Source organism: Diplotaxodon limnothrissa, linkage group LG7 (genome assembly GCF_057381915.1).
Source record: "Diplotaxodon limnothrissa isolate DT_005_m linkage group LG7, D_limnothrissa_male_GT1.1, whole genome shotgun sequence".
NCBI classification, from domain to species: Eukaryota; Metazoa; Chordata; class Actinopteri; order Cichliformes; family Cichlidae; genus Diplotaxodon; species Diplotaxodon limnothrissa.
Window position 1 is genome coordinate 61,931,594 of NC_140602.1, and position 21,094 is coordinate 61,952,687.

The following is a 21,094-nucleotide window of genomic DNA, read 5'->3' on the forward strand; positions in this document are numbered from 1 at the left end:
CAGACACATGCATACAACACACACTACTGCTCAAAAGTTTGTGGTCAGTTTCAAACAGTTGTCTTTTAATTAATAATTTACATTTACTTTTAACATAATATTACATGAAAATTATCAGAAATGTTTTCACAGACGTGTGTTTAATGAATCATTTATGTTAAATCACCCATGATGCATTAGGAAATGTCTACACACTTATACATGGGCCCATTTTTAGTAACCATCACTGCTGTGTGGACCGATCACATGGTTATAAACAGGTGAAAATTGACTTCAAACTTTTGAGCTGTAGTGTAGATTGACTGCAATGATAGTGTATAGTTATCTATTACAGAAGAACATATAGAAGTATGAGGACAGGGAGACACTGTAAAAAAGTTATGAGCTGTCTTGCTGCAGAGAAAGTGGAGTCTGTCATCCTTGAAAAGCTCCCAAGATAGGCAGCTAGCAGGTTGAATGATGCTCTGCCTCTGTGGTCAAGTACAGACATAGGCCTTAAGCAACCATGAGCCACTGATAAGTGTGAGAAATTAGTGCACTTAATGCAGCGGTCCCCAACCCCCGGGCCTCGGACCGGTACCGGTCCGTGAGTCGTTTGGTACCGGGCCGCGAGAGTTGAGGCTCAGGTGTGAAATGTATGGTTTTCAGGGTTTTTATCGGTTTTCAGCGTTATTTTGTTATCGTTTTTATCGTTAACTCGGTGTCCCTGGGTCTTTTCAAGTGTGTTATGAATAAATCTTCTTTTTTTCAGTACCGGTACTAGTTTTATTTTGTTGTATTTATCCGCGACACCTTAAAGGCCGGTCTGTGAAAATATTGTCGGGCATAAACCGGTCCGTGGCGCAAAAAAGGTTGAGGACCGCTGACTTAATGCATGTTTCCTAATTATATACGTATGAGCCACTAATAGGAGAAAATGAGCACGCAATAAAGTGGACTTGTTAGGGAGAGATTGCCATCAGAGTTAAAACACTCCAACTCAATTTTGATGACAGAAACAGCTAAAAAAATGAGCGTTTTGTTGACACTGATGACAAAATCCTGGTCAGATACAGACAGACACATGCATACAACACACACTACTGCTCAAAAGTTTGTGGTCAGTTTCAAACAGTTGTCTTTTAATTAATAATTTACATTTACTTTTAACATAATATTACATGAAAATTATCAGAAATGTTTTCACAGATGTGTGTTTAATGAATCATTTATGTTAAATCACCCATGATGCATTAGGAAATGTCTACACACTTATACATGGGCCCATTTTTAGTAACCATCACTGCTGTGTGGACAGATCACATGGTTATAAACAGGTGAAAATTGACTTCAAACTTTTGAGCTGTAGTGTAGATTGACTGCAATGATAGTGTATAGTTATCTATTACAGAAGAACATATAGAAGTATGAGGACAGGGAGACACTGTAAAAAAGTTATGAGCTGTCTTGCTGCAGAGAAAGTGGAGTCTGTCATCCTTGAAAAGCTCCCAAGATAGGCAGCTGGCAGGTTGAATGATGCTCTGCCTCTGTGGTCAAGTACAGACATAGGCCTTAAGCAACCATGAGCCACTGATAAGTGTGAGAAATTAGTGCACTTAATGCAGCGGTCCCCAACCCCCGGGCCTCGGACCGGTACCGGTCCGTGAGTCGTTTGGTACCGGGCCGCGAGAGTTGAGGCTCAGGTGTGAAATGTATGGTTTTCAGGGTTTTTATCGGTTTTCAGCGTTATTTTGTTATCGTTTTTATCGTTAACTCGGTGTCCCTGGGTCTTTTCAAGTGTGTTATGAATAAATCTTCTTTTTTTCGGTACCGGTACTAGTTTTATTTTGTTGTATTTATCCGCGACACCTTAAAGGCCGGTCTGTGAAAATATTGTCGGGCATAAACCGGTCCGTGGTGCAAAAAAGGTTGAGGACCGCTGACTTAATGCATGTTTCCTAATTATATACGTATGAGCCACTAATAGGAGAAAATGAGCACGCAATAAAGTGGACTTGTTAGGGAGAGATTGCCATCAGAGTTAAAACACTCCAACTCAATTTTGATGACAGAAACAGCTAAAAAAATGAGCGTTTTGTTGACACTGATGACAAAATCCTGGTCAGATACAGACAGACACATGCATACAACACACACTACTGCTCAAAAGTTTGTGGTCAGTTTCAAACAGTTGTCTTTTAATTAATAATTTACATTTACTTTTAACATAATATTACATGAAAATTATCAGAAATGTTTTCACAGATGTGTGTTTAATGAATCATTTATGTTAAATCACCCATGATGCATTAGGAAATGTCTACACACTTATACATGGGCCCATTTTTAGTAACCATCACTGCTGTGTGGACAGATCACATGGTTATAAACCAGGTGAAAATTGACTTCAAACTTTTGAGCTGTAGTGTAGATTGCAATGATAGTGTATAGTTATCTATTACAGAAGAATATATAGAAGTCTGTGGACAGGGAGACACTGTAAAAAAGTTATGAGCTGTCTTGCTGCAGAGAAAGTGGAGTCTGTCATCCTTGAAAAGCTCCCAAGATAGGCAGCTGGCAGGTTGAATGATGCTCTGCCTCTGTGGTCAAGTACAGACATAGGCCTTAAGCAACCATGAGCCACTGATAAGTGTGAGAAATTAGTGCACTTAATGCAGCGGTCCCCAACCCCCGGGCCTCGGACCGGTACCGGTCCGTGAGTCGTTTGGTACCGGGCCGCGAGAGTTGAGGCTCAGGTGTGAAATGTATGGTTTTCAGGGTTTTTATCGGTTTTCAGCGTTATTTTGTTATCGTTTTTATCGTTAACTCGGTGTCCCTGGGTCTTTTCAAGTGTGTTATGAATAAATCTTCTTTTTTTCGGTACCGGTACTAGTTTTATTTTGTTGTATTTATCCGCGACACCTTAAAGGCCGGTCTGTGAAAATATTGTCGGGCATAAACCGGTCCGTGGCGCAAAAAAGGTTGAGGACCGCTGACTTAATGCATGTTTCCTAATTATATACGTATGAGCAACTAATAGGAGAAAATGAGCACGCAATAAAGTGGACTTGTTAGGGAGAGATTGCCATCAGAGTTAAAACACTCCAACTCAATTTTGATGACAGAAACAGCTAAAAAAAAATGAGCGTTTTGTTGACACTGATGACAAAATCCTGATCAGATACAGACAGACACATGCATACAACACACACTACTGCTCAAAAGTTTGTGGTCAGTTTCAAACAGTTGTCTTTTAATTAATAATTTACATTTACTTTTAACATAATATTACATGAAAATTATCAGAAATGTTTTCACAGATGTGTGTTTAATGAATCATTTATGTTAAATCACCCATGATGCATTAGGAAATGTCTACACACTTATACATGGGCCCATTTTTAGTAACCATCACTGCTGTGTGGACAGATCACATGGTTATAAACCAGGTGAAAATTGACATCAAACTTTTGAGCTGTAGTGTAGATTGCAATGATAGTGTATAGTTATCTATTACAGAAGAATATATAGAAGTATAAGGACAGGGAGACACTGTAAAAAAGTTATGAGCTGTCTTGCTGCAGAGAAAGTGGAGTCTGTCATCCTTGAAAAGCTCCCAAGATAGGCAGCTAGCAGGTTGAATGATGCTCTGCCTCTGTGGTCAAGTACAGACATAGGCCTTAAGCAACCATGAGCCACTGATAAGTGTGAGAAATTAGTGCACTTAATGCAGCGGTCCCCAACCCCCGGGCCTCGGACCGGTACCGGTCCGTGAGTCGTTTGGTACCGGGCCGCGAGAGTTGAGGCTCAGGTGTGAAATGTATGGTTTTCAGGGTTTTTATCGGTTTTCAGCGTTATTTTGTTATCGTTTTTATCGTTAACTCGGTGTCCCTGGGTCTTTTCAAGTGTGTTATGAATAAATCTTCTTTTTTTCGGTACCGGTACTAGTTTTATTTTGTTGTATTTATCCGCGACACCTTAAAGGCCGGTATGTGAAAATATTGTCGGGCATAAACCGGTCCGTGGCGCAAAAAAGGTTGAGGACCGCTGACTTAATGCATGTTTCCTAATTATATACGTATGAGCCACTAATAGGAGAAAATGAGCACGCAATAAAGTGGACTTGTTAGGGAGAGATTGCCATCAGAGTTAAAACACTCCAACTCAATTTTGATGACAGAAACAGCTAAAAAAATGAGCGTTTTGTTGACACTGATGACAAAATCCTGATCAGATACAGACAGACACATGCATACAACACACACTACTGCTCAAAAGTTTGTGGTCAGTTTCAAACAGTTGTCTTTTAATTAATAATTTACATTTACTTTTAACATAATATTACATGAAAATTATCAGAAATGTTTTCACAGACGTGTGTTTAATGAATCATTTATGTTAAATCACCCATGATGCATTAGGAAATGTCTACACACTTATACATGGGCCCATTTTTAGTAACCATCACTGCTGTGTGGACCGATCACATGGTTATAAACAGGTGAAAATTGACTTCAAACTTTTGAGCTGTAGTGTAGATTGACTGCAATGATAGTGTATAGTTATCTATTACAGAAGAACATATAGAAGTATGAGGACAGGGAGACACTGTAAAAAAGTTATGAGCTGTCTTGCTGCAGAGAAAGTGGAGTCTGTCATCCTTGAAAAGCTCCCAAGATAGGCAGCTGGCAGGTTGAATGATTCTCTGCCTCTGTGGTCAAGTACAGACATAGGCCTTAAGCAACCATGAGCCACTGATAAGTGTGAGAAATTAGTGCACTTAATGCAGCGGTCCCCAACCCCCGGGCCTCGGACCGGTACCGGTCCGTGAGTCGTTTGGTACCGGGCCGCGAGAGTTGAGGCTCAGGTGTGAAATGTATGGTTTTCAGGGTTTTTTATCGGTTTTCAGCGTTATTTTGTTATCGTTTTTATCGTTAACTCGGTGTCCCTGGGTCTTTTCAAGTGTGTTATGAATAAATCTTCTTTTTTTCCGGTACCGGTACTAGTTTTATTTTGTTGTATTTATCCGCGACACCTTAAAGGCCGGTCTGTGAAAATATTGTCGGGCATAAACCGGTCCGTGGTGCAAAAAAGGTTGAGGACCGCTGACTTAATGCATGTTTCCTAATTATATACGTATGAGCCACTAATAGGAGAAAATGAGCACGCAATAAAGTGGACTTGTTAGGGAGAGATTGCCATCAGAGTTAAAACACTCCAACTCAATTTTGATGACAGAAACAGCTAAAAAAATGAGCGTTTTGTTGACACTGATGACAAAATCCTGGTCAGATACAGACAGACACATGCATACAACACACACTACTGCTCAAAAGTTTGTGGTCAGTTTCAAACAGTTGTCTTTTAATTAATAATTTACATTTACTTTTAACATAATATTACATGAAAATTATCAGAAATGTTTTCACAGATGTGTGTTTAATGAATCATTTATGTTAAATCACCCATGATGCATTAGGAAATGTCTACACACTTATACATGGGCCCATTTTTAGTAACCATCACTGCTGTGTGGACAGATCACATGGTTATAAACCAGGTGAAAATTGACTTCAAACTTTTGAGCTGTAGTGTAGATTGCAATGATAGTGTATAATTATCTATTACAGAAGAACATATAGAAGTATGAGGACAGGGAGACACTGTAAAAAAGTTATGAGCTGTCTTGCTGCAGAGAAAGTGGAGTCTGTCATCCTTGAAAAGCTCCCAAGATAGGCAGCTGGCAGGTTGAATGATGCTCTGCCTCTGTGGTCAAGTACAGACATAGGCCTTAAGCAACCATGAGCCACTGATAAGTGTGAGAAATTAGTGCACTTAATGCAGCGGTCCCCAACCCCCGGGCCTCGGACCGGTACCGGTCCGTGAGTCGTTTGGTACCGGGCCGCGAGAGTTGAGGCTCAGGTGTGAAATGTATGGTTTTCAGGGTTTTTATCGGTTTTCAGCGTTATTTTGTTATCGTTTTTATCGTTAACTCGGTGTCCCTGGGTCTTTTCAAGTGTGTTATGAATAAATCTTCTTTTTTTCGGTACCGGTACTAGTTTTATTTTGTTGTATTTATCCGCGACACCTTAAAGGCCGGTCTGTGAAAATATTGTCGGGCATAAACCGGTCCGTGGCGCAAAAAAGGTTGAGGACCGCTGACTTAATGCATGTTTCCTAATTATATACGTATGAGCCACTAATAGGAGAAAATGAGCACGCAATAAAGTGGACTTGTTAGGGAGAGATTGCCATCAGAGTTAAAACACTCCAACTCAATTTTGATGACAGAAACAGCTAAAAAAATGAGCGTTTTGTTGACACTGATGACAAAATCCTGGTCAGATACAGACAGACACATGCATACAACACACACTACTGCTCAAAAGTTTGTGGTCAGTTTCAAACAGTTGTCTTTTAATTAATAATTTACATTTACTTTTAACATAATATTACATGAAAATTATCAGAAATGTTTTCACAGATGTGTGTTTAATGAATCATTTATGTTAAATCACCCATGATGCATTAGGAAATGTCTACACACTTATACATGGGCCCATTTTTAGTAACCATCACTGCTGTGTGGACCGATCACATGGTTATAAACAGGTGAAAATTGACTTCAAACTTTTGAGCTGTAGTGTAGATTGACTGCAATGATAGTGTATAGTTATCTATTACAGAAGAACATATAGAAGTATAAGGACAGGGAGACACTGTAAAAAAGTTATGAGCTGTCTTGCTGCAGAGAAAGTGGAGTCTGTCATCCTTGAAAAGCTCCCAAGATAGGCAGCTAGCAGGTTGAATGATGCTCTGCCTCTGTGGTCAAGTACAGACATAGGCCTTAAGCAACCATGAGCCACTGATAAGTGTGAGAAATTAGTGCACTTAATGCAGCGGTCCCCAACCCCCGGGCCTCGGACCGGTACCGGTCCGTGAGTCGTTTGGTACCGGGCCGCGAGAGTTGAGGCTCAGGTGTGAAATGTATGGTTTTCAGGGTTTTTATCGGTTTTCAGCGTTATTTTGTTATCGTTTTTATCGTTAACTCGGTGTCCCTGGGTCTTTTCAAGTGTGTTATGAATAAATCTTCTTTTTTTCGGTACCGGTACTAGTTTTATTTTGTTGTATTTATCCGCGACACCTTAAAGGCCGGTATGTGAAAATATTGTCGGGCATAAACCGGTCCGTGGCGCAAAAAAGGTTGAGGACCGCTGACTTAATGCATGTTTCCTAATTATATACGTATGAGCCACTAATAGGAGAAAATGAGCACGCAATAAAGTGGACTTGTTAGGGAGAGAGTGCCATCAGAGTTAAAACACTCCAACTCAATTTTGATGACAGAAACAGCTAAAAAAAATGAGCGTTTTGTTGACACTGATGACAAAATCCTGGTCAGATACAGACAGACACATGCATACAACACACACTACTGCTCAAAAGTTTGTGGTCAGTTTCAAACAGTTGTCTTTTAATTAATAATTTACATTTACTTTTAACATAATATTACATGAAAATTATCAGAAATGTTTTCACAGATGTGTGTTTAATGAATCATTTATGTTAAATCACCCATGATGCATTAGGAAATGTCTACACACTTATACATGGGCCCATTTTTAGTAACCATCACTGCTGTGTGGACAGATCACATGGTTATAAACCAGGTGAAAATTGACTTCAAACTTTTGAGCTGTAGTGTAGATTGCAATGATAGTGTATAGTTATCTATTACAGAAGAATATATAGAAGTCTGTGGACAGGGAGACACTGTAAAAAAGTTATGAGCTGTCTTGCTGCAGAGAAAGTGGAGTCTGTCATCCTTGAAAAGCTCCCAAGATAGGCAGCTGGCAGGTTGAATGATGCTCTGCCTCTGTGGTCAAGTACAGACATAGGCCTTAAGCAACCATGAGCCACTGATAAGTGTGAGAAATTAGTGCACTTAATGCAGCGGTCCCCAACCCCCGGGCCTCGGAAAGGTGCCGGTCCGCGAGAGTTGAGGCTCAGGTGTGAAATGTATGGTTTTCAGGGTTTTTATCGGTTTTCAGCGTTATTTTGTTATCGTTTTTATCGTTAACTCGGTGTCCCTGGGTCTTTTCAAGTGTGTTATGAATAAATCTTCTTTTTTTCGGTACCGGTACTAGTTTTATTTTGTTGTATTTATCCGCGACACCTTAAAGGCCGGTATGTGAAAATATTGTCGGGCATAAACCGGTCCGTGGCGCAAAAAAGGTTGAGGACCGCTGACTTAATGCATGTTTCCTAATTATATACGTATGAGCCACTAATAGGAGAAAATGAGCACGCAATAAAGTGGACTTGTTAGGGAGAGATTGCAATCAGAGTTAAAACACTCCAACTCAATTTTGATGATAGAAACAGCCAAAAAATGAGCGTCTTGTTGAAACTGATGACAAAATCCTGATCAGATACAGACAGACACATGCATACAACACACACTACTGCTCAAAAGTTTGTGGTCAGTTTCAAACAGTTGTCTTTTAATTAATAATTTACATTTACTTTTAACATAATATTACATGAAAATTATCAGAAATGTTTTCACAGACGTGTGTTTAATGAATCATTTATGTTAAATCACCCATGATGCATTAGGAAATGTCTACACACTTATACATGGGCCCATTTTTAGTAACCATCACTGCTGTGTGGACCGATCACATGGTTATAAACAGGTGAAAATTGACTTCAAACTTTTGAGCTGTAGTGTAGATTGACTGCAATGATAGTGTATAGTTATCTATTACAGAAGAACATATAGAAGTATGAGGACAGGGAGACACTGTAAAAAAGTTATGAGCTGTCTTGCTGCAGAGAAAGTGGAGTCTGTCATCCTTGAAAAGCTCCCAAGATAGGCAGCTGGCAGGTTGAATGATTCTCTGCCTCTGTGGTCAAGTACAGACATAGGCCTTAAGCAACCATGAGCCACTGATAAGTGTGAGAAATTAGTGCACTTAATGCAGCGGTCCCCAACCCCCGGGCCTCGGACCGGTACCGGTCCGTGAGTCGTTTGGTACCGGGCCGCGAGAGTTGAGGCTCAGGTGTGAAATGTATGGTTTTCAGGGTTTTTATCGGTTTTCAGCGTTATTTTGTTATCGTTTTTATCGTTAACTCGGTGTCCCTGGGTCTTTTCAAGTGTGTTATGAATAAATCTTCTTTTTTTCGGTACCGGTACTAGTTTTATTTTGTTGTATTTATCCGCGACACCTTAAAGGCCGGTCTGTGAAAATATTGTCGGGCATAAACCGGTCCGTGGCGCAAAAAAGGTTGAGGACCGCTGACTTAATGCATGTTTCCTAATTATATACGTATGAGCCACTAATAGGAGAAAATGAGCACGCAATAAAGTGGACTTGTTAGGGAGAGATTGCCATCAGAGTTAAAACACTCCAACTCAATTTTGATGACAGAAACAGCTAAAAAAATGAGCGTTTTGTTGACACTGATGACAAAATCCTGGTCAGATACAGACAGACACATGCATACAACACACACTACTGCTCAAAAGTTTGTGGTCAGTTTCAAACAGTTGTCTTTTAATTAATAATTTACATTTACTTTTAACATAATATTACATGAAAATTATCAGAAATGTTTTCACAGATGTGTGTTTAATGAATCATTTATGTTAAATCACCCATGATGCATTAGGAAATGTCTACACACTTATACATGGGCCCATTTTTAGTAACCATCACTGCTGTGTGGACAGATCACATGGTTATAAACAGGTGAAAATTGACTTCAAACTTTTGAGCTGTAGTGTAGATTGACTGCAATGATAGTGTATAGTTATCTATTACAGAAGAACATATAGAAGTATGAGGACAGGGAGACACTGTAAAAAAGTTATGAGCTGTCTTGCTGCAGAGAAAGTGGAGTCTGTCATCCTTGAAAAGCTCCCAAGATAGGCAGCTGGCAGGTTGAATGATTCTCTGCCTCTGTGGTCAAGTACAGACATAGGCCTTAAGCAACCATGAGCCACTGATAAGTGTGAGAAATTAGTGCACTTAATGCAGCGGTCCCCAACCCCCGGGCCTCGGACCGGTACCGGTCCGTGAGTCGTTTGGTACCGGGCCGCGAGAGTTGAGGCTCAGGTGTGAAATGTATGGTTTTCAGGGTTTTTATCGGTTTTCAGCGTTATTTTGTTATCGTTTTTATCGTTAACTCGGTGTCCCTGGGTCTTTTCAAGTGTGTTATGAATAAATCTTCTTTTTTTCGGTACCGGTACTAGTTTTATTTTGTTGTATTTATCCGCGACACCTTAAAGGCCGGTCTGTGAAAATATTGTCGGGCATAAACCGGTCCGTGGTGCAAAAAAGGTTGAGGACCGCTGACTTAATGCATGTTTCCTAATTATATACGTATGAGCCACTAATAGGAGAAAATGAGCACGCAATAAAGTGGACTTGTTAGGGAGAGATTGCCATCAGAGTTAAAACACTCCAACTCAATTTTGATGACAGAAACAGCTAAAAAAATGAGCGTTTTGTTGACACTGATGACAAAATCCTGGTCAGATACAGACAGACACATGCATACAACACACACTACTGCTCAAAAGTTTGTGGTCAGTTTCAAACAGTTGTCTTTTAATTAATAATTTACATTTACTTTTAACATAATATTACATGAAAATTATCAGAAATGTTTTCACAGATGTGTGTTTAATGAATCATTTATGTTAAATCACCCATGATGCATTAGGAAATGTCTACACACTTATACATGGGCCCATTTTTAGTAACCATCACTGCTGTGTGGACAGATCACATGGTTATAAACCAGGTGAAAATTGACTTCAAACTTTTGAGCTGTAGTGTAGATTGCAATGATAGTGTATAGTTATCTATTACAGAAGAATATATAGAAGTCTGTGGACAGGGAGACACTGTAAAAAAGTTATGAGCTGTCTTGCTGCAGAGAAAGTGGAGTCTGTCATCCTTGAAAAGCTCCCAAGATAGGCAGCTAGCAGGTTGAATGATGCTCTGCCTCTGTGGTCAAGTACAGACATAGGCCTTAAGCAACCATGAGCCACTGATAAGTGTGAGAAATTAGTGCACTTAATGCAGCGGTCCCCAACCCGCGGGCCTCGGACCGGTACCGGTCCGTGAGTCGTTTGGTACCGGGCCGCGAGAGTTGAGGCTCAGGTGTGAAATGTATGGTTTTCAGGGTTTTTATCGGTTTTCAGCGTTATTTTGTTATCGTTTTTATCGTTAACTCGGTGTCCCTGGGTCTTTTCAAGTGTGTTATGAATAAATCTTCTTTTTTTCGGTACCGGTACTAGTTTTATTTTGTTGTATTTATCCGCGACACCTTAAAGGCCGGTATGTGAAAATATTGTCGGGCATAAACCGGTCCGTGGCGCAAAAAAGGTTGAGGACCGCTGACTTAATGCATGTTTCCTAATTATATACGTATGAGCCACTAATAGGAGAAAATGAGCACGCAATAAAGTGGACTTGTTAGGGAGAGATTGCCATCAGAGTTAAAACACTCCAACTCAATTTTGATGACAGAAACAGCTAAAAAAATGAGCGTTTTGTTGACACTGATGACAAAATCCTGGTCAGATACAGACAGACACATGCATACAACACACACTACTGCTCAAAAGTTTGTGGTCAGTTTCAAACAGTTGTCTTTTAATTAATAATTTACATTTACTTTTAACATAATATTACATGAAAATTATCAGAAATGTTTTCACAGATGTGTGTTTAATGAATCATTTATGTTAAATCACCCATGATGCATTAGGAAATGTCTACACACTTATACATGGGCCCATTTTTAGTAACCATCACTGCTGTGTGGACAGATCACATGGTTATAAACCAGGTGAAAATTGACTTCAAACTTTTGAGCTGTAGTGTAGATTGCAATGATAGTGTATAGTTATCTATTACAGAAGAACATATAGAAGTATGAGGACAGGGAGACACTGTAAAAAAGTTATGAGCTGTCTTGCTGCAGAGAAAGTGGAGTCTGTCATCCTTGAAAAGCTCCCAAGATAGGCAGCTGGCAGGTTGAATGATGCTCTGCCTCTGTGGTCAAGTACAGACATAGGCCTTAAGCAACCATGAGCCACTGATAAGTGTGAGAAATTAGTGCACTTAATGCAGCGGTCCCCAACCCCCGGGCCTTGGACCGGTACCGGTCCGTGAGTCGTTTGGTACCGGGCCGCGAGAGTTGAGGCTCAGGTGTGAAATGTATGGTTTTCAGGGTTTTTATCGGTTTTCAGCGTTATTTTGTTATCGTTTTTATCGTTAACTCGGTGTCCCTGGGTCTTTTCAAGTGTGTTATGAATAAATCTTCTTTTTTTCGGTACCGGTACTAGTTTTATTTTGTTGTATTTATCCGCGACACCTTAAAGGCCGGTCTGTGAAAATATTGTCGGGCATAAACCGGTCCGTGGTGCAAAAAAGGTTGAGGACCGCTGACTTAATGCATGTTTCCTAATTATATACGTATGAGCCACTAATAGGAGAAAATGAGCACGCAATAAAGTGGACTTGTTAGGGAGAGATTGCCATCAGAGTTAAAACACTCCAACTCAATTTTGATGACAGAAACAGCTAAAAAAATGAGCGTTTTGTTGACACTGATGACAAAATCCTGGTCAGATACAGACAGACACATGCATACAACACACACTACTGCTCAAAAGTTTGTGGTCAGTTTCAAACAGTTGTCTTTTAATTAATAATTTACATTTACTTTTAACATAATATTACATGAAAATTATCAGAAATGTTTTCACAGATGTGTGTTTAATGAATCATTTATGTTAAATCACCCATGATGCATTAGGAAATGTCTACACACTTATACATGGGCCCATTTTTAGTAACCATCACTGCTGTGTGGACAGATCACATGGTTATAAACCAGGTGAAAATTGACTTCAAACTTTTGAGCTGTAGTGTAGATTGCAATGATAGTGTATAGTTATCTATTACAGAAGAACATATAGAAGTATGAGGACAGGGAGACACTGTAAAAAAGTTATGAGCTGTCTTGCTGCAGAGAAAGTGGAGTCTGTCATCCTTGAAAAGCTCCCAAGATAGGCAGCTGGCAGGTTGAATGATTCTCTGCCTCTGTGGTCAAGTACAGACATAGGCCTTAAGCAACCATGAGCCACTGATAAGTGTGAGAAATTAGTGCACTTAATGCAGCGGTCCCCAACCCCCGGGCCTTGGACCGGTACCGGTCCGTGAGTCGTTTGGTACCGGGCCGCGAGAGTTGAGGCTCAGGTGTGAAATGTATGGTTTTCAGGGTTTTTATCGGTTTTCAGCGTTATTTTGTTATCGTTTTTATCGTTAACTCGGTGTCCCTGGGTCTTTTCAAGTGTGTTATGAATAAATCTTCTTTTTTTCGGTACCGGTACTAGTTTTATTTTGTTGTATTTATCCGCGACACCTTAAAGGCCGGTCTGTGAAAATATTGTCGGGCATAAACCGGTCCGTGGCGCAAAAAAGGTTGAGGACCGCTGACTTAATGCATGTTTCCTAATTATATACGTATGAGCCACTAATAGGAGAAAATGAGCACGCAATAAAGTGGACTTGTTAGGGAGAGATTGCCATCAGAGTTAAAACACTCCAACTCAATTTTGATGACAGAAACAGCTAAAAAAATGAGCGTTTTGTTGACACTGATGACAAAATCCTGGTCAGATACAGACAGACACATGCATACAACACACACTACTGCTCAAAAGTTTGTGGTCAGTTTCAAACAGTTGTCTTTTAATTAATAATTTACATTTACTTTTAACATAATATTACATGAAAATTATCAGAAATGTTTTCACAGATGTGTGTTTAATGAATCATTTATGTTAAATCACCCATGATGCATTAGGAAATGTCTACACACTTATACATGGGCCCATTTTTAGTAACCATCACTGCTGTGTGGACCGATCACATGGTTATAAACAGGTGAAAATTGACTTCAAACTTTTGAGCTGTAGTGTAGATTGACTGCAATGATAGTGTATAGTTATCTATTACAGAAGAACATATAGAAGTATGAGGACAGGGAGACACTGTAAAAAAGTTATGAGCTGTCTTGCTGCAGAGAAAGTGGAGTCTGTCATCCTTGAAAAGCTCCCAAGATAGGCAGCTGGCAGGTTGAATGATGCTCTGCCTCTGTGGTCAAGTACAGACATAGGCCTTAAGCAACCATGAGCCACTGATAAGTGTGAGAAATTAGTGCACTTAATGCAGCGGTCCCCAACCCCCGGGCCTCGGACCGGTACCGGTCCGTGAGTCGTTTGGTACCGGGCCGCGAGAGTTGAGGCTCAGGTGTGAAATGTATGGTTTTCAGGGTTTTTATCGGTTTTCAGCGTTATTTTGTTATCGTTTTTATCGTTAACTCGGTGTCCCTGGGTCTTTTCAAGTGTATTATGAATAAATCTTCTTTTTTTCGGTACCGGTACTAGTTTTATTTTGTTGTATTTATCCGCGACACCTTAAAGGCCGGTCTGTGAAAATATTGTCGGGCATAAACCGGTCCGTGGTGCAAAAAAGGTTGAGGACCGCTGACTTAATGCATGTTTCCTAATTATATACGTATGAGCCACTAATAGGAGAAAATGAGCACGCAATAAAGTGGACTTGTTAGGGAGAGATTGCCATCAGAGTTAAAACACTCCAACTCAATTTTGATGACAGAAACAGCTAAAAAAATGAGCGTTTTGTTGACACTGATGACAAAATCCTGGTCAGATACAGACAGACACATGCATACAACACACACTACTGCTCAAAAGTTTGTGGTCAGTTTCAAACAGTTGTCTTTTAATTAATAATTTACATTTACTTTTAACATAATATTACATGAAAATTATCAGAAATGTTTTCACAGATGTGTGTTTAATGAATCATTTATGTTAAATCACCCATGATGCATTAGGAAATGTCTACACACTTATACATGGGCCCATTTTTAGTAACCATCACTGCTGTGTGGACAGATCACATGGTTATAAACCAGGTGAAAATTGACTTCAAACTTTTGAGCTGTAGTGTAGATTGACTGCAATGATAGTGTATAGTTATCTATTACAGAAGAACATATAGAAGTATGAGGACAGGGAGACACTGTAAAAAAGTTATGAGCTGTCTTGCTGCAGAGAAAGTGGAGTCTGTCATCCTTGAAAAGCTCCCAAGATAGGCAGCTGGCAGGTTGAATGATTCTCTGCCTCTGTGGTCAAGTACAGACATAGGCCTTAAGCAACCATGAGCCACTGATAAGTGTGAGAAATTAGTGCACTTAATGCAGCGGTCCCCAACCCCCGGGCCTCGGACCGGTACCGGTCCGTGAGTCGTTTGGTACCGGGCCGCGAGAGTTGAGGCTCAGGTGTGAAATGTATGGTTTTCAGGGTTTTTATCGGTTTTCAGCGTTATTTTGTTATCGTTTTTATCGTTAACTCGGTGTCCCTGGGTCTTTTCAAGTGTGTTATGAATAAATCTTCTTTTTTTCGGTACCGGTACTAGTTTTATTTTGTTGTATTTATCCGCGACACCTTAAAGGCCGGTCTGTGAAAATATTGTCGGGCATAAACCGGTCCGTGGCGCAAAAAAGGTTGAGGACCGCTGACTTAATGCATGTTTCCTAATTATATACGTATGAGCCACTAATAGGAGAAAATGAGCACGCAATAAAGTGGACTTGTTAGGGAGAGATTGCCATCAGAGTTAAAACACTCCAACTCAATTTTGATGACAGAAACAGCTAAAAAAAATGAGCGATTTGTTGACACTGATGACAAAATCCTGGTCAGATACAGACAGACACATGCATACAACACACACTACTGCTCAAAAGTTTGTGGTCAGTTTCAAACAGTTGTCTTTTAATTAATAATTTACATTTACTTTTAACATAATATTACATGAAAATTATCAGAAATGTTTTCACAGATGTGTGTTTAATGAATCATTTATGTTAAATCACCCATGATGCATTAGGAAATGTCTACACACTTATACATGGGCCCATTTTTAGTAACCATCACTGCTGTGTGGACCGATCACATGGTTATAAACAGGTGAAAATTGACTTCAAACTTTTGAGCTGTAGTGTAGATTGACTGCAATGATAGTGTATAGTTATCTATTACAGAAGAACATATAGAAGTATGAGGACAGGGAGACACTGTAAAAAAGTTATGAGCTGTCTTGCTGCAGAGAAAGTGGAGTCTGTCATCCTTGAAAAGCTCCCAAGATAGGCAGCTGGCAGGTTGAATGATGCTCTGCCTCTGTGGTCAAGTACAGACATAGGCCTTAAGCAACCATGAGCCACTGATAAGTGTGAGAAATTAGTGCACTTAATGCAGCGGTCCCCAACCCCCGGGCCTCGGACCGGTACCGGTCCGTGAGTCGTTTGGTACCGGGCCACGAGAGTTGAGGCTCAGGTGTGAAATGTATGGTTTTCAGGGTTTTTATCGGTTTTCAGCGTTATTTTGTTATCGTTTTTATCGTTAACTCGGTGTCCCTGGGTCTTTTCAAGTGTGTTATGAATAAATCTTCTTTTTTTCGGTACCGGTACTAGTTTTATTTTGTTGTATTTATCCGCGACACCTTAAAGGCCGGTCTGTGAAAATATTGTCGGGCATAAACCGGTCCGTGGCGCAAAAAAGGTTGAGGACCGCTGACTTAATGCATGTTTCCTAATTATATACGTATGAGCCACTAATAGGAGAAAATGAGCATGCAATAAAGTGGACTTGTTAGGGAGAGATTGCCATCAGAGTTAAAACACTCCAACTCAATTTTGATGACAGAAACAGCTAAAAAAATGAGCGTTTTGTTGACACTGATGACAAAATCCTGGTCAGATACAGACAGACACATGCATACAACACACACTACTGCTCAAAAGTTTGTGGTCAGTTTCAAACAGTTGTCTTTTAATTAATAATTTACATTTACTTTTAACATAATATTACATGAAAATTATCAGAAATGTTTTCACAGATGTGTGTTTAATGAATCATTTATGTTAAATCACCCATGATGCATTAGGAAATGTCTACACACTTATACATGGGCCCATTTTTAGTAACCATCACTGCTGTGTGGACAGATCACATGGTTATAAACAGGTGAAAATTGACTTCAAACTTTTGAGCTGTAGTGTAGATTGACTGCAATGATAGTGTATAGTTATCTATTACAGAAGAACATATAGAAGTATGAGGACAGGGAGACACTGTAAAAAAGTTATGAGCTGTCTTGCTGCAGAGAAAGTGGAGTCTGTCATCCTTGAAAAGCTCCCAAGATAGGCAGCTGGCAGGTTGAATGATGCTCTGCCTCTGTGGTCAAGTACAGACATAGGCCTTAAGCAACCATGAGCCACTGATAAGTGTGAGAAATTAGTGCACTTAATGCAGCGGTCCCCAACCCCCGGGCCTCGGACCGGTACCGGTCCGTGAGTCGTTTGGTACCGGGCCACGAGAGTTGAGGCTCAGGTGTGAAATGTATGGTTTTCAGGGTTTTTATCGGTTTTCAGCGTTATTTTGTTATCGTTTTTATCGTTAACTCGGTGTCCCTGGGTCTTTTCAAGTGTGTTATGAATAAATCTTCTTTTTTTCGGTACCGGTACTAGTTTTGTTTTGTTGTATTTATCCGCGACACCTTAAAGGCCGGTCTGTGAAAATATTGTCGGGCATAAACCGGTCCGTGGCGCAAAAAAGGTTGAGGACCGCTGACTTAATGCATGTTTCCTAATTATATACGTATGAGCCACTAATAGGAGAAAATGAGCACGCAATAAAGTGGACTTGTTAGGGAGAGATTGCCATCAGAGTTAAAACACTCCAACTCAATTTTTGATGACAGAAACAGCTAAAAAAATTAGCGTTTTGTTGACACTGATGACAAAATCCTGGTCAGATACAGACAGACACATGCATACAACACACACTACTGCTCAAAAGTTTGTGGTCAGTTTCAAACAGTTGTCTTTTAATTAATAATTTACATTTACTTTTAACATAATATTACATGAAAATGATCATAAATGTTTTCACAGATGTGTGTTTAATGAATCATTTATGTTGAATCACCCATGATGCATTAGGAAATGTCTACACACTTATACATGGGCCCATTTTTAGTAACCATCACTGCTGTGTGGACAGATCACATGGTTATAAACAGGTGAAAATTGACTTCAAACTTTTGAGCTGTAGTGTAGATTGACTGCAATGATAGTGTATAGTTATCTATTACAGAAGAACATATAGAAGTATGAGGACAGGGAGACACTGTAAAAAAGTTATGAGCTGTCTTGCTGCAGAGAAAGTGGAGTCTGTCATCCTTGAAAAGCTCCCAAGATAGGCAGCTGGCAGGTTGAATGATGCTCTGCCTCTGTGGTCAAGTACAGACACAGGCCTTAAGCAACCATGAGCCACTGATAAGTGTGAGAAATTAGTGCACTTAATGCAGCGGTCCCCAACCCCCGGGCCTCGGACCGGTACCGGTCCGTGAGTCGTTTGGTACCGGGCCACGAGAGTTGAGGCTCAGGTGTGAAATGTATGGTTTTCAGGGTTTTTATCGGTTTTCAGCGTTATTTTGTTATCGTTTTTATCGTTAACTCGGTGTCCCTGGGTCTTTTCAAGTGTGTTATGAATAAATCTTCTTTTTTTCGGTACCGGTACTAGTTTTATTTTGTTGTATTTATCCGCGACACCTTAAAGGCCGGTCTGTGAAAATATTGTCGGGCATAAACCGGTCCGTGGCGCAAAAAAGGTTGAGGACCGCTGACTTAATGCATGTTTCCTAATTATATACGTATGAGCCACTAATAGGAGAAAATGAGCACGCAATAAAGTGGACTTGTTAGGGAGAGATTGCCATCAGAGTTAAAACACTCCAACTCAATTTTGATGACAGAAACAGCTAAAAAAATGAGCGATTTGTTGACACTGATGACAAAATCCTGGTCAGATACAGACAGACACATGCATACAACACACACTACTGCTCAAAAGTTTGTGGTCAGTTTCAAACAGTTGTCTTTTAATTAATAATTTACATTTACTTTTAACATAATATTACATGAAAATTATCAGAAATGTTTTCACAGATGTGTGTTTAATGAATCATTTATGTTAAATCACCCATGATGCATTAGGAAATGTCTACACACTTATACATGGGCCCATTTTCAGTAACCATCACTGCTGTGTGGACCGATCACATGGTTATAAACAGGTGAAAATTGACTTCAAACTTTTGAGCTGTAGTGTAGATTGACTGCAATGATAGTGTATAGTTATCTATTACAGAAGAACATATAGAAGTATGAGGACAGGGAGACACTGTAAAAAAGTTATGAGCTGTCTTGCTGCAGAGAAAGTGGAGTCTGTCATCCTTGAAAAGCTCCCAAGATAGGCAGCTGGCAGGTTGAATGATGCTCTGCCTCTGTGGTCAAGTACAGACATAGGCCTTAAGCAACCATGAGCCACTGATAAGTGTGAGAAATTAGTGCACTTAATGCAGCGGTCCCCAACCCCCGGGCCTCGGACCGGTACCGGTCCGTGAGTCGTTTGGTACCGGGCCACGAGAGTTGAGGCTCAGGTGTGAAATGTATGGTTTTCAGGGTTTTTATCGGTTTTCAGCGTTATTTTGTTATCGTTTTTATCGTTAACTCGGTGTCCCTGGGTCTTTTCAAGTGTGTTATGAATAAATCTTCTTTTTTTCGGTACCGGTACTAGTTTTGTTTTGTTGTATTTATCCGCGACACCTTAAAGGCCGGTCTGTGAAAATATTGTCGGGCATAAACCGGTCCGTTGCGCAAAAAAGGTTGAGGACCGCTGACTTAATGCATGTTTCCTAATTATGTACGTATGAGCCACTAATAGGAGAAAATGAGCACGCAATAAAGTGGACTTGTTAGGGAGAGATTGCCATCAGAGTTAAAACACTCCAACTCAATTTTTGATGACAGAAACAGCTAAAAAAATTAGCGTTTTGTTGACACTGATGACAAAATTCTGGTCAGATACAGACAGACACATGCATACAACACACACTACTGCTCAAAAGTTTGTGGTCATTTTCAAACAGTTGTCTTTTAATTAATAATTTACATTTACTTTTAACATAATATTACATGAAAATGATCATAAATGTTTTCACAGATGTGTGTTTAATGAATCATTTATGTTGAATCACCCATGATGCATTAGGAAATGTCTACACACTTATACATGGGCCCATTTTTAGTAACCATCACTGCTGTGTGGACAGATCACATGGTTATAAACAGGTGAAAATTGACTTCAAACTTTTGAGCTGTAGTGTAGATTGACTGCAATGATAGTGTATAGTTATCTATTACAGAAGAACATATAGAAGTATGAGGACAGGGAGACACTGTAAAAAAGTTATGAGCTGTCTTGCTGCAGAGAAAGTGGAGTCTGTCATCCTTGAAAAGCTCCCAAGATAGGCAGCTGGCAGGTTGAATGATGCTCTGCCTCTGTGGTCAAGTACAGACATAGGCCTTAAGCAACCATGAGCCACTGATAAGTGTGAGAAATTAGTGCACTTAATGCAGCGGTCCCCAACCCCCGGGCCTCGGACCGGTACCGGTCCGTGAGTCGTTTGGTACCGGGCCACGAGAGTTGAGGCTCAGGTGTGAAATGTATGGTTTTCAGGGTTTTTATCGGTTTTCAGCGTTATTTTGTTATCGTTTTTATCGTTAACTCGGTGTCCCTGGGTCTTTTCAAGTGTGTTATGAATAAATCTTCTTTTTTTCGGTACCGGTACTAGTTTTGTTTTGTTGTATTTATCCGCGACACCTTAAAGGCCGGTCTGTGAAAATATTGTCGGGCATAAACCGGTCCGTTGCGCAAAAAAGGTTGAGGACCGCTGACTTAATGCATGTTTCCTAATTATGTACGTATGAGCCACTAATAGGAGAAAATGAGCACGCAATAAAGTGGACTTGTTAGGGAGAGATTGCCATCAGAGTTAAAACACTCCAACTCAATTTTGATGACAGAAACAGCTAAAAAAATGAGCGTTTTGTTGACACTGATGACAAAATCCTGGTCAGATACAGACAGACACAT